We start from the raw sequence: 15,184 nt of genomic DNA on the forward strand, positions 1-15,184 counted from the left end.
AAATGCATCCAAAGGTTTAGATAATGGCTTGCATAATCATTACTTAATTGCTCCATTAGCATTATTAGGCACCAATTGTAGCTCTACATGTATATATAAAGACGCCATCATTATCTTCTAAAAAACTTTTGAGCTACAAATATTGCAGCTACAGAACTACTATGTATGCACAGCTATGTAATAGTGAAACAGCAGGTATTTCAGTTGTTCAACAGAGAAAAAACCCTGACCAATCACATATGGCTATAGAGATTTCTTTCAAAGATTTATGGAGAATCATTGCTCATTGGTCAGCTTCAACGCTTAAGCCATACAGTGTACCCTTGTTTGATTCTTTTGATAATTGATGTACTGTACATCACAGGATCAAACTACCTATATCATCAGGTGTTGTAAACAGATCTAGAGCCGTGTTTTGTTATAGCATATATTTAGGGGTGGATAGAATGACAGTGATAGTAACCCCTGGAATATCACGGATATATACTTATGTATGTGCATTGTACTAGTTTGCTTTCATTACATGTACCAAGAATAACATTTTAAAGCAATTAAACATATAAGCCAAGGAATTCATACAAACACTGAACAAACATACATTGTATATATATATGTCCAAGATTATGCAAATTTATCTTCCCTTTATTCTCTACACTTAACTGTATAGCAACATGTAAATATATTATATATGTATAATATGTAAAACATTATCATTTTCAGGAAAGCATGCAAGTTTAAAATGCGAAAGATGAATAGGCTTACATAATCAACTGGATGGGATTGAACCAGTACCATGTGACATATTATTTGAGGCATGTATTGTGAAAAGGTAATTTAGGATAATATATAATACATTAATTATGGACCATTAATTTAACTTCAGATAACTATATATATAGGTTCTCCATTTTCAGAAGGAATTATTATATTTGATAAGCTCGTATAGCTGTATGCATGGTAACAAAATAAATGTCATTATCCTGAATGTCACCTAATTTAATATGACAATGACTCTGTATCTGTAATGTGTCTAAAGATTGAAATAATGTAGGTTTGCATGATACAAAAATCCCTCAATATCTTTCTGAGGGCGTTTTGGAACCATTAAGAGGACCAAGCCTGCATTTCCAATTGAAAATTATTTCATATTTAAGCCAAATTCCACAAAGTAAAAATTAAACATCAATGATTATTTAAACAATAATTTCCCTCCTTTATTTTACATCTGCAGAGATGAACAAATATTACATTGATGCATGCAAGATTTACCAGCTCTTAAACTCCCCATAAAATCCTCATCAAGGGTGAACAACTCATGCATGATCATTATAACTCCAGGGACTAATGTTCCAACACCTTGTCTAGTATATACCTATACAAGATTTAAACCAGAGATTTCACTCACGTATTCAGACTTACTTTCTCCAGTTTATTGCCTGTCGTATGTATGTATACTAAGTACATTATACACACAATATGATATTTAAACCTAGGGCAATGTATATATTTGTGTATGGGGTCAATTTGTCAAGTCAAAACCCTAGCTGTCTTATCATAATATTAAAAAGCAGATGAGAGGATGATGTTTGTTTTATATTTCTCCGCTGTTTGATTGACAAGTTTTGTTGACTTTCACAGGATTACGAGATCTAGTGATTCCAGACTCCTGTATCCATACAATGGTGGTTTCTCGTTCAGCCTCTTGCTCTGAAAAAGACAAGCCAGCATGGAAACGCAAAAGGAAAATATTAAGCAGTTTTAGCTTTTCTTCCAGGGTAAAAGGTAAGTTTGGTTTTGAATAAAAGATTGGTTGGTTGGCGGTTTATTATGTTGTGGGCCGGGGAGACCAATAATCATCAGTATCGGGCACAGTTTATACTATAGTACAATGTAAATTGAAAAAAAAATTGAAAAAGAACCTCTGTGACTCATACGTAGATTTGACTTTTAACCTGGAAATGATGGTTCTTGGTTATTTGTTTTAAATTTGGGGTAAAACCTTGTTAAATTTGAACAATTTTTATTTAAATTCAAGAAAATTGAATTTGAAAGAATCAATAATTTTGAATTTAAATATTTCATTGCTCAATTTTTTGAGACCATGCCATATCATTGTCCCAGGGGTTAATGTTAATATCCTTGCAAAAACACATATTGTTGCATGGTTACATAAAGAACATGCATATATGTACATGTTAACCCAGAGAAAAATAGATTATAGAACTTGTGTTTCAGATGTATGCCTATGGACTTTGCCTAAATATTTGCTGAAAATCTTACCATTGTAAAGAAGTTCTCATGATTGGCTTACAGAGAATTACCTTTCAGTTGTATACATTTGTATGTTTAACTATATCAATGTAAACTCTTGTTGACTTTCTAGAATTTGTTTTTTATCTCTCCTCAAAATAAAACGTGCGTATTCAATATTGTGCTTGCATGCGTTTGAAATAGTATTAATGGTGATAAGGAATATGATTAGATAACCAAAGTTAAAAACTTCATATAGAGATACATTTATGTTTTGATCGTGAACAGTTGATAATCATAGGAAATTAACATGAAGATGACTTGTTGGTATACAGATGATCTTTACTTTTGTTGAAAAAATTCCGTAAAGATTTTGTCATGTCTAAAAAAAAACCTGTTGTGTAAAAATCATAAAAAGATTGAAGTTCGAGAGATCAGGTAATTACAAAAAAAATGTGTTATTCATCTATAATTACTGGGCTGTAGAAGGATAGCTGTATACTGAATTGGTTAGTCCACTAAAACTGACCTTAATTGTATGCTCAAAATTCTGACTCGTTAAAACTTGACCATAATTGCATGTTCAAAATTCTGACAGATCTGTCTGAAAAATTCCTGTAAAGTTATTTCTGAAGATGACTGTGTATAACCTCAAGCAAAAGTCATGTGTCTGTAGTTGAGTTCTTACCTAAGGCAGTTGTTTGTCTGTCATAAGTCCATAAAGGTAATTATAAAAATAACAGGTATGATATACCCAGATACATAAATTCATGTTATACATGTATATATACGTAGACGATAATGTAATTACGGTAAACCTTCGGTAAGTTCGAACAAAATTAAAAAAAAAAATTGATTGATCAGTTCGAATTATCTGAAAATAAACTCCTGGAAAAAATGGTGAGTTCGAACTATCCAAGTTGGAATTGGTAAAAATCAGTTTGAGTACCAACATACATGTAGCTGCCATAAGCAATATAATATAGGAAAAACAAATATATTTTACTGATTTACATGAAAGTTGAATTCTTCGTAAATGTGAGCATTTAATTTACGAATTTATGGCCCCGCCCCTCAGGCCCCTGAGGGGTGTACAATTTTCAGTTAGTAGCCCATAAGGATGCTACCAGTCAAATTTTGTTGAAATCCGACCAGCTGTTATGGAGAAGAAGTCGATTGTTGACGGACGGACGGACGACAGACGGAGGACGCCGGACGCCACGGTATGGCATAAGCTCACCTTCGGACCAGGTGTTCAATAGGTGGCCATCTTGGATTTTGATAGTTAAGGTTTGATATCCCTATTTCTCAAAAAGTGCTGAAGGGATCTTTCTCAAATTTATTATGTAGGTTCCCCTAGGGCCCTAGCCTTGCATATTGCATTTTTGGACCAATCGGTGAACAAGATGGCCGCCAGGCCGCAATCTTGGATTTTGATAGTTAAAGTTTGTTATCGCTATTTCTCAGATAGTACTGAAGGGATCTGTCTCAAATTTCATATGTAGGTTCCCCTAGGGACCTAGTTGTGCATATTGCATTTTTGGACCAATCGGTCAACAAAATGGCCGCCAGACAGCCATCTTGGATTTTGTTATTCAAAGTTTGTTATCGCTATTTCTTAGAAAGTACTGAAGGGATCTGTCTCAAAATTCATATGTAGGTTCCCCTAGGGCCCTAGTTGTGCATATTGTGATTTGGGACCGATTGATCAACAAGATGGCCGCCAAGGAGTCATCTTGGATTTTGATAGTTGAAGTTTGTTACCGCTATTTCTCAAAAGGTACTGAAGCGATCTGTCTCAAATTTTATATGTAGTATGTTTGAAAAAGTAGAGAAAAAAATAGAGAAAAGATCCATCTTTCCTTTGTCAGATATAGATCATTCTTTGGTGGGCGCCAAGATCCCTCTGGGATCTCTTGTTGTTTCAAGATGCAAAATATATCAACATTTTTGGGATGATCCCATTGCACAGATTTTCAGACAAAAATCTTACTTTTACGTTCAGTATTTGATGTTTGAACTGTCCAAAATAGGATTTGTTATAAAATGTCATTGTTCGAACTATCACTCGTTAAAACATTCTTGTTTTTCTTGAAAAATTATGTGTTCGAACAGGGTTCTGCGGGTTCAAATTAATCGGATGTTTACCGTACTATCTAATCGGTTTTCTATGTTGATATATTCACAAAACTGTTCTTGGGCTACAAAGTGCAAAGACGACCAATATGAAGTTTTCTTTATATGAATATAAGAAAACAACTTTTAAATTATGAATATGATTAATATTTCTACAAGTTTACAATAGAGACTATTGCTGGAAATTTAAATACACCAGTTGTCTGTATTGATATAAGTGATTAAGAATGGCATTATTAATATAACCGTACACTCATTCATTGGTGGGTCTATGCCCAGTATATAGAGCTATTTTGTATAAAACTGCATTAGAAGCAGTCAAACAACGTCTGTATATATAATGACTTATATTATTTAATCAAACTGCTCTTTTTGCCAATTTCACACAATACGACCAGTCTCTAATGACCACCTGGCCGTAAAGATCATATTAATTTGTTCTTTTGGTGGTCGCCATAGTCAGGTTTGACTACTGGTTCGATCGTGCTCCTACCTTTTTCCACAAAGGATTCTTTTTATCCCCCCGCCCAACGAAGTTGGCAGGGGATATACAAATGGGTTCCGTCCGTCCGTCTGTCCGTCCGTCCTTCCGTCCGTCCGTCCGTCAACATTTTCTTCAAATCGCTACTAGTCATAGAGTTCTGCATGGATTGTAACCAAATTTGGCCACAAACATTCTTGGGGGAGGTGAACAGAACTTGTATAAATTTTGGCTCTGACCCCCCCGGGGGCAGGGGGGGGCGGGGCCCAATAGGGGAAATAGAGTTAAATCCTTTAAATCGCTACTAGTAATAGAGTTCTGCATGAATTGTAACCAAATTTGGCCACAAATATCCTTGGGGGAGGGGGAACAGAACTTGTATAAATTTTGGCTCTGGTCCCCCGGGGTCAGGAGGGGCGGGGTCCAATAGGGAAAATAGAGGTAAATCCTTTAAATCGCTACTTGTCCTAGAGTTCTGCATGGATTGTAACCAAATTTGACCACAAAAATCCTTGGGGGAAGTGGAACAGAACTTGTATAAAATTTGGCTCTGGTCCCCCTGGGGCAGGAGGGGCAAAACCTTTAAATCGCTTCTAGTCATAGAGTTCTACATGGATTGTAACCAAATTTGGCCACAAACATCCTTGGGGGAAAGGGAACAGAACTTGTATAAAATTTGGTTCTGGTCCCCCGGGGGCAGGAGGGGCGGAGCCCAATAGGGGAAATAGAGGTAAAACCTTTAAATCGCTACTTGTCATAGAGTTCTACATGGATTGTAACAAAATTTGGCCACAAACATCCTTGGGGGAAGGGGAACAGAACTTGTATAAATTTTGGCTCTGATCCCTTGGGGGCAGGAGGGGCGGGGCTCAATAGGGGAAATAGAGGTAAATCCTTTAAATCGCGACTAGTCATAGAGTTCTGCATGGATTGTAACCAAATTTGGCCACAAACATCCTTGGGGGAAGGGGAACAGAACTTGTATAAATTTTGGCTCTGATCCCCCGGGGGCAGGAGAGGTGGGGCCCAATAGGGAAAATAGAGGTAAATTCTTTAAATCGCTACTAGTCATAGAGTTCTGCATGGAATGTAACCAAATTTGGCCACAAACATCCTTTGTGGAAGGGGAACAGAACTTGTATAAATTTTGGCTCTGGCCTCCCGGGGGCAGGACGGGTGGGGCCCAATTGGGGAAATAGAGGTAAATCCTATAAATTGCTACTTGTCCTAGAATTTTGCTTGGATTGTGACCAAATTTGGCCATAAACATCCTTTGTGGAAGGGGAACAGAACTTGTATAAATTTTGGCTCTGACCCCCTGAGGGCAGGAGGGTTGGGGCCCAATAGGGGATTTAGAGGTTAATATTAAAATTCCTTCAGAAAAGAAACAATGAACCTGTATTCAGAACATTACTTGGCATTATAAACCAGGTGAGCGATACAGGCCCTCTGGGCCTCATGTTGACGAAATACATTCAGCTTTCATATAATACAGTACACTCGACGACTTCAGGCCTCAAAGTAGCACTTGGGAATGACTAGCCAAGTGGCGAGTGACCTCTAAATTTTACTCGCCAAATGTTGTCAAGCGAAATTTATAAGTTTCAAATATTGATTTGATGTGTTAAGAGCTTTATTGAGACACCTTACACTATTGAGCAAGCAGATACAAATATACAAGTATTAAAAACATGAAAAACATAATTTTGTGTTGGTCAAAACTCTTTTTATTCAACAACTGCAATGTCCCACCAAACAGCCTCTGTACTTCAGCTTCCTTTTTGTTTTAAACCATTTTTCAATCTGTTTACATTTCTATATACGGTAATATAAGTAATTTATATATAAATGTATAGTAATTATCAATATATCTCAAATTTATTCAGTTACTAACTCATATCTCGCCGATTAGGGTTATAATATTTGATTTTAAATTGAATAAATTGGGCCTAATACCTCAGGCAGTCATGTACAAGCTTCCAAGAGTCCGTTTTTCGTTGCAAATGTCTACCAGCGGCTTGGAATTTACACTGTAGTTCTGGCTTGGCAATTCTATACATGTATGCATTGACGAACTTCATGTGCATATCTTGCAATGTTTGAAGCGATAACAGTATCATGAATGTCTTACTGTCTTTCTGTGTCACACAAGCGTCTGTCTCTTTCGTAACAATCAGTAGTTGGACACAAAGTCTATTTTGCCGGCCATTGATTAATTAATAATCTGTTCACACATCTTTCAAAACATCGTACCTTCGTCATGTCTTAGCCACAACATTCATTCAGCCATGTCGAAGCGTTTGCTTCCTGTCGATGTATTGGCTTCAGTCCCATTTTTCACATGAATCCCGAGTCAAATCTGCCATTGTTTTCTGTTTGTTTTGACTTTTTAAAGCCAAAACAAGTCAGGGGGATTTGCCCCGGCCTTTTTGCCGCCACATTGCTACTGATACACGCTGTAGGGTCATCAAGACGCTTTACAGCATGCAGTAATTATGCTTTTAAGCGCTTTTCTGACACAGATTAGATATATGTTACTACTAAAAGAACCGAACACAAAATAAATCCGGAAATATTTAGGAATTTTTTACTCGCCGTTTGGCGATATATCGTTAATTTTAACTCGCCTTTGGGAATATTTACTCGCATATGCGAGTAAATTTCTCTCAACTTTGAGGCCTGGACTTGTTGACATTTCGCTCAAAATAATTCATTAGTGTCTTTAATTGAAAAATAAATCATGCAAGGGTCAGCCGAAAACAATGAGACTGAAGATGTCTATGTGACAAGTCTTTAGAATCCAAGTAGCAGATATCAAGTACAGAACAAAAACAGAACTGTCATTCCGAATAGCCAATATCGTGCTGTGTTAATCTCTCTACCTGTATACTGCAGTAACTAAACCGCGTGGTCAACCGAGACTAATGAGGGGGCTAACCAGATTACGTCAGAAAGGTGTTAAGTGACCTGTCATGCTTTGTTGATTAGCTCGCGTCAGGTGTCAAAAGTAAGATCACAGGTAAGTTAGCGATGGACCATCAAGTAATTGTTGTATAATGTAATATTTATTTTCACTTAAAAATCTCTGGTTTACAGTAAAATATCCGTTCTAACATAACATATAACAAGTGTATCAATTACTAAATGTACAGTATATATTTCAGAAAGGCTCATTATACATTTGTCTTGTTTATATGTTCTGGTTACACGTAAATGTATTTTTATAACAAAAACTACAAAATTATTTACAAATGGCATGTCGAGAAAGAACAATGCAAATATAATGCTCAATGTCAGAATTTTGATATTTCTGATAGTTGCTAGATTTCGGATATCCATTTTTAGCTCACCTGGCCCGAAGGGCCGGTGAGCTTATGTCATGGCGCGGCGTCCGTCGTCCGTCGTCCGTCCGTCGTCGTCCGTCCGTCCGTCCGTCCGTCCGTCCGTCCGTCCGTCCGTCCGTCAACATTTCCTTTAAATCGCTACTTGTCATAGAGTTCTGCATGGATTGCAACCAAATTTGGCCACAAACATCCTTGGGGGAGGGGGAACAGAACTTGTATAAATTTTGGCTCTGTCCCCCCGGGGGCAGGAGGGGCGGGGCCCAATAGGGGAAATAGAGGTAAATCCTATAAATCGCTACTTGTCCTAGAGTTCTGCATGGATTGTAACCAAATTTGACCACAAAACATCCTTGGGGGAGGGGGAACAGAACTTGTATAAATTTTGGCTCTGGTCCCCGGGGGCAGGAGGGGCGGGGCCCAATAGGGGAAATAGAGGTAAATCCTTTAAATCGCTACTAGTCATAGAGTTCTGCATGGATTGTAACCAAATTTGGCCACAAACATCCTTGGGGGAAGGGGAACAGAACTTGTATAAATTTTGGCTCTGACCCGCTGGGGGCAGGAGGGGCGGGGCCCAATAGGGGAAATAGAGGTAAATCCTATAAATCGCTACTAGTCATAGAGTTCTGATGGAATGTAACCAAATTTGGCCACAAACATCCTTGGGGGAAGGGGAACAGAACTTGTATAAATTTTGGCTCTGGTCCCCCTGGGGGCAGGAGGGGCGGGGCCCAATAGGGGAAATAGAGGTAAATCCTTTAAATCGCTACTAGTCATAGAGTTCTGACATGGATTGTAACCAAATTTGGCCACAAACATCCTTGGGGGAAGGGGAACAGAACTTGTATAAATTTTGGCTCTGACCCCCCGGGGGCAGGAGGGGCGGGGCCCAATAGGGGAAATAAGGTAAATCCTATAAATCGCTACTTGTCCTAGAGTTCTGCATGGATTGTAACCAAATTTGGCCACAAACATCCTTTGGGGAAGGGGAACAGAACTTGTAATAAATTTTGACTCTGGCCCCCCCGAGGGCAGGACGGATGGGGCCCAATAGGGGTAATAGAGGTAAATCCTATAAATCACTTCTTGTCCTAGAGTTTTGCTTGGATTGTGACCAAATTTGGCCATAAACATCCTTGGGGGAAGGGGAACAGAACTTGTATAAATTTTGGCTCTGAACCCCTGGGGGCGGGAGGGGTGGGGCCCAATAGGGGATTTAGAGGTTAATATTTAAATTCCTTCAGAAAAGAAACAATGAACCTGTATTCAGAACACTACTTGGCATTACAAACCAGGTGAGCGATACAGGCCCTCTGGGCCTCTTGTTTTATTCCCCTCCTAATTTATGTCTATGATATCTACGTGTATTAACTATGAAATACATTTAAAACATTTTCTTTTCGTTATGTTGGTTCTTGAAATCAGAAACATATATACATTTATATTTCTGTTGAAATCCATAGGCCTAGAGAGAATTTTTATTTATACAGAAATAATTCAAATGAATAATTATATAACCATCATTTTTCTAATTTGTCTCTTTTTAGATCACATTATGAAAATGGAATATTCCTGAGGTTTGATGATTTAGAAAGTTGTTAAAACAGAGATAAGATCTCTAGTTAAATGTACCAGAAATATAAATGACGTATACATGTTTCCGCTTATCTACATATGTATTTAGCCTTATTTCAGTTGCGATATTTCCTATCATATATATAATTATATCGTCAACATAATTGTATACTGTATATATATTTGTAAAATTCTCACAACCCCATTTCAGGAATACATATATGTCTCCTTTGTGCTATAACTCCACAACCAAACACCTCACTGCCATTGTTCTTGTGACGTCACATCCGGTTATTCCCCAAATCAGCGTGAGCAGCCAATTCCCTGATTAGCAGTCGATATGCAGGTAAAAACCGAACACTTCGGAGGGCTGTATCTCGTTACTGAAGTGGCCGATTTTGATGCGGTTTTCAACATTCTCGTCAGGAGATCAAACGGAATAACATATCTAAATAATTTTCCGTTCCATGTACACTTTAATGTAAGAAGGTTTTAGTTTCGTATTTAATTTGCTGGCTCTGCATGTGGCCATTAAACTCACTTCCATAAACATTTGCAAGTTCAACAGTTTTCACATGCTGGAGAAACATTTTTATAAGGTAATCTGTCTAATGTGGCGAATAAATTACACACTTATACATTGTTTCAAGCTCCAGGCTATGTTCATTTAAGCCATTTAGATTTGGAGATACCTAACTGAAGATTCACGATCGTAACATGTGTCTGGTCATGAACACGTACATGCTCTCAAAACGGACTTTCAAGGAATTAAAGATAAAAATTTCAAGAGATGTTTTCCTTTTATATTAAATATATACATTGACCATTGACTTAAAGATCCAAGTATTTAATCATAATCCTTTCACGACAACGTGTACAAAATGTTACTGCACAGCTAGGACCTGCCGGTCGGTGATCATGACCCAGGACCTGGCCATGCCTTGTACCTGCATATAGTGTGCACCCCCAACTTTTCACTTGATAAATTATGAAAAAAAGTGTGCAATATACACGCAAAAATATGGTATACAAAATGTAACTGGCATTTATTTGATTTTATGCTGTTAAGTAAGACATAAAATTTACAAATTTATCTCGGCTGCTACCCCTGTCAATTGGTGACCATGGTTAACCATGGTCTGTAAGGTTAACCATATTTAACCATGGTTTTACCATGGTTAGACATGGTTTCGGCATATGTTAACCATGGTAGTAACCATGGTTAACCATAGTTAAATTTGTGACCATGGTCAACCATGGTTGAGCTGATGTTGATATCCTTCAATCATTTTTGACCATGGTTATCCATGGTTGACCATGGTTTCACTTCATATTTTAACCATGGTTAAATTATGACCATTGTCATCCGTGGTTGAGATGATGTTGATATCCTTCAACCATGTTTGACCATGGTTAACTATGGTTGACCATGGTTTCACTTCATATTTTAACCATGGTTAAATTATGATCATCCGTGTTGAGATGATGTTGATATCCTTCAACCATGTTTGACCATGGTTAACCATGGTTGACCATGGTTTCACTTCCCGACAACATGAGTCACATGACTTCTATATGTTTCCCGCCAAAACACTCACCATCCAAAATGGCTGCTGTGTCTGGAAGGGTAAACATCTCTCTTCTTAAAATGGAAGTTTTGGCCAGTTAGTGAATGGATTATCTTATTCCTGAATGTCTGTAAGTACAGATGAACACTTTTAGTAAGTTTTGATTTGTCTGCAATTCTTTATCAACATGAAATCGTAGCACACTGATATTGTGTTCCTTTGCATATAGAATTTTTTATAGGTTTGTGTATTTGTCAATTGTTATTGAGTTATATTGTCACTCAGGTTAGCACAGGTATAGCACTTCCCACACATGATACGGACTCTAATATACTCTGGATAATTTTTTCGTCAGAAATTTTGGAATTTAGTTTATGACATACAAATGAATCAGTTTATAGTTACTTTTTATCATATTTTTAAACAAAACTTTGAGTATTTTAAGATTTTCGAAGCGGTGCGCAATGTGTCCTGGTCGGCATTTACAGTATTACAATCTGTATTTATATATCTAAATGTAGTCTATATATAACATGTATTCAAATTATTTAAAAGTAATATCACTTCAATTTGAGATTTCACTTAGCAGCCCATGGAATAAAAGCGACTGAAATTAAAAAATAAACTCTACAGCATTAAAACAACAATTTCACCATTTTATTTTTCGAGATATCGGCAGCCATACGTTTACATAAACATGTACGTACATTGCGTCGATCTGCATATAAGTGTAACACAATGGTTTATAGCATTCCTTTAAAACAAGATATACATGGTAAAGAAAGAAATATATATCTTTTAGAAGCACTTATTGAGATATGTGTTGGTAATTACGTATTTATATTATTAAATTCCCAACTATGTGCTGTGGCCTGAGGTGATGATCTACCAGCGAAGCCATGCGCGAGCGCCCGTGGTCTTGCAAGGTGGTCCACATTTCGTTATATTTAATAATGTTGTGAACAGCTTTTTCATGTATAATAGAAACATTACACAATAAAATCAATTATCAAACTCGCATCCCAGAGGTGGAGGGCTTGTGGTAATATGACGTGACATCTTAACCACTAGGCCACCGCTGCCCCACACAACTTAAGAATCTTTGTGACTCCTCAGCATGAGACCCACCCTGTGTCTTTCTCAAGCAGATGAACGACTTTACCGATATGACAGGGTTCTCACTAAGTTTTTTAATAGGTGGTTGAAAATTAGTAATAGATGGTTCGGGCAACAGGCCCCTGTGGTGGCCAATACTTATTTCTGACAAAAATAGCCGGTTGTAAACAAAGAAATAGACGGCTGTTTTTGCCGGCAACCGGCTTTTAACGAGAAGCTTGGATATCTGTCATGTCAGGTAATGTCCCCTGCGAATTGATGTTCATGAACTTTCATGAACCATGAAATGTTCATGAATGTTCATGAACTTTCTGTAAATGTTCATGAATTGTTCATGAAATTTTTCATACAAAGTTCATGAACCAATTCATGAACATTGGTTCATGAAGTGTCCATGAAGTTTCATGAACTTTTCATGAATAGTTCATGAACATAAATAAGTAAATATGGTTTTCATGAACTGTTCATGAACATCAGTAGATTGTTCATGAACTTTTTTTTAATTCATGAACTATTCATGAACACAAATTATATGTTCATGAACTAAATTGAAGTAACTGGTTATATATATTAATTATGTTTTAAAAACAAGCCTTGATTTTTTAATGCTAAATTTGTTTTATTTTTTTTTCTATTTTTCAAAAATATGTGAAGCTCAAATAATATTAATTTTTCATAAAATCAAAGAGAAGCCTCTTCCATGATCACATGACAAACAATCTGGCTTTTGATTGGGTGCTGGAATATAGGGTCATGACATCACCAGATTTTAAACAGTGATGGAGGCATTTACAAAGAGATGAACTATGTGCAACAATTCTTAGGATATATTATAATCCAAAGGTTCATTTTATGGATTGATGACACAGTTTACAAGGTATGTTAAATATCCAATTATATTGTTTGTTTGATTTCAATTTAATGTGCATAGCATATCTTTAGGAGCTGGAGTTTGCATGTACATGTGTGTGCAACATAACATGGAGATCTTTGATTTGATTTCTACATGTACACAAGCTAGTTTCATAAACCTGAAAGGTGTGAAACAATAAAGAAATGTATAAATAATTGGTTTCTAAAAGATTAAAAGGTTAATATATGTAGAATCTGTTTTTCAAATGTCACATTTTAACTATTGAAACTTTCCATTTACTGGCTCCATTTGTTTGACAAGAAATGCTTCCAATGTAGTCAGAATCAGTTGATATACATGGTAGCTAGTCCTTTAATTAATAATAAATATTATATGGATACAGAAGCTATCAAATGTTACTAGTCATTTAAAGGGGTCAGGACATTTTCTTTCACAAGCTAGTAGCCTGAAATGTATGTGTACATAATATTGTGCTTAGACATGTGTAAGGAATTTACACACTGAGATTAGGATGGACCATGGCCCCAAGGCCATACTTAGTGGGGATAGGGAGGGGGTACAGAGAAGGGGAAACAGCTGGACACAAAGGGCCATTGCACTTATATACTGCCAGTGTAAACTTCACCACTGAACTACGTACAATAGACAGGTTTATCCAAAATATTTGCTATCAAAGGAAATTTTTTCAACTCTCTTTAAAAAACAAAACAGACTTATATATAACAATTATATATATTGTATGTAATGTATATGTTATTATGACATCTATTTATATATAATCTATACTATGAGTTTGCCATTTTCTCCTAAAAAGAAAATTCATTGCTTGAAAAATAAACATGTCAGCTGGAGACATTTTAAAGAATTTGTTTTTCAATATTAAAGTATGATTGCTGCAGCTGTAATTCATTACAAATTTTGATTCAGTATCAAACTGGTTATGATGCAGTTCATGAACTGTTCATGAACTAAATATTCATGAACTGTTCATGAACTAAATATTCATGAACTGCCATCAATTTTTTTCATGAACAGTTCATGAAGCATTGTTTACTATTTTCATTTGGCCATTTAATGTTCATGAACAGTTCATCAAATGTTCATAAACTGTTCATGAACTATTCATGAACTGTCCATTAACTATTCATGAACTGTCCATTAACTATTCATGAACTGTCCATGAACTATTCATGAACCTGTTCATGAACTATTCATGAACTATTCATGAACCTGTTCATGAACTAAATATTCATGAACAGTTCATGAACAGTGCATGAAAATGCTGTGTATTATTTCCATTAGGCCATTTAATGTTCAAGAACATTCATGAATGTTCATGAACTTAGTTCATGAACTTTTGATGAATAGTTCATGAATAGTTCATGAATGTTCATGAATAATTCATGATCGATTCACAGGGGTAATGACTGTACCAGCCCATCTTTTCTTCTCTTGTACTTTTTGGCTTCATATCATGTATAAATTCGAGGTAATGTAAAGGTTATTTTATAATTTTTCAAAAGTAAACACTTTAGACTTGATAAAGAGGTCTCCTATTGAAGTGTGCCACGTGCCTCAAAGAATCAGTCTTAACAAGTTTGAAATTTCTACACTGATGTAGACTGTAAATTGTGGCATTAATATATAAATGATCACCAAATATTATTTTTTTGTTTTGTAAGGCACTGAGCAGGCGGTGGTCCTGTTTTGTTTGCAAATTGAAAATAATGATAAAAAGAAATCATGTGTTAAATTGTTATATTTGAGCATTATCTTTAACTGTGTACTTTCATGTCAATATCGATCTTGAATGTGGAGCTGTTGTTATTAACAGCCATTG

At 36.3% G+C, this 15,184-nt stretch overlaps 1 protein-coding gene across 1 annotated transcript in view; it reads left to right on the forward strand.

Moving 5' to 3' along the window:
* The first annotated feature begins 1,767 nt into the window (after positions 1–1,767).
* The window catches only part of LOC138316699 (pleckstrin homology domain-containing family G member 5-like), a 154,053-nt gene continuing 140,636 nt past the window's right edge, over positions 1,768–15,184 (forward strand). Inside the window, exon 1 of the mRNA XM_069258363.1 lies at positions 1,768–1,782. The gene's annotated coding sequence lies outside the window, so the exon portion shown is untranslated. The remainder of the gene's footprint in view (positions 1,783–15,184) is intronic.

Source organism: Argopecten irradians, chromosome 1 (assembly GCF_041381155.1).
Source record: "Argopecten irradians isolate NY chromosome 1, Ai_NY, whole genome shotgun sequence".
NCBI lineage: Eukaryota > Metazoa > Mollusca > Bivalvia > Pectinida > Pectinidae > Argopecten > Argopecten irradians.